General features: G+C 32.9%; 1 protein-coding gene across 1 annotated transcript in view; it reads left to right on the top strand.

Annotated features, from left to right (window-relative positions):
* Positions 1-222, top strand: part of LOC119594621 (TAF6-like RNA polymerase II p300/CBP-associated factor-associated factor 65 kDa subunit 6L) — a gene marked incomplete at both ends in the record, with an annotated part of 5,579 nt that overhangs the window by 1,825 nt on the left and 3,532 nt on the right.

The raw sequence follows: 222 nt of genomic DNA, 5'->3' as shown, positions 1-222 counted from the left end.
TGATACCTTTCTAGAGATTACCAAATTAGACTTACAAAATTTTGCTTTCAAGCTTGTAGAAAAATGATGACCAAACTAGAAGTAAACTAGGCAAGCTTGTAGAATAATGAATTTTACTTCTTTTGATTGGGGTCACTGCCTCTGAATTTTGAAAAATGAGGTCAGTATATAGGGAGGCCAAGGAAATGATTACTAGTCATAATTTTATGTTTAGGTATGTGG

Source organism: Penaeus monodon, chromosome 34 (genome assembly GCF_015228065.2).
Source record: "Penaeus monodon isolate SGIC_2016 chromosome 34, NSTDA_Pmon_1, whole genome shotgun sequence".
Taxonomy (NCBI): Eukaryota; Metazoa; Arthropoda; class Malacostraca; order Decapoda; family Penaeidae; genus Penaeus; species Penaeus monodon.
This window is presented reverse-complemented; position numbering and strand designations above follow the sequence as displayed.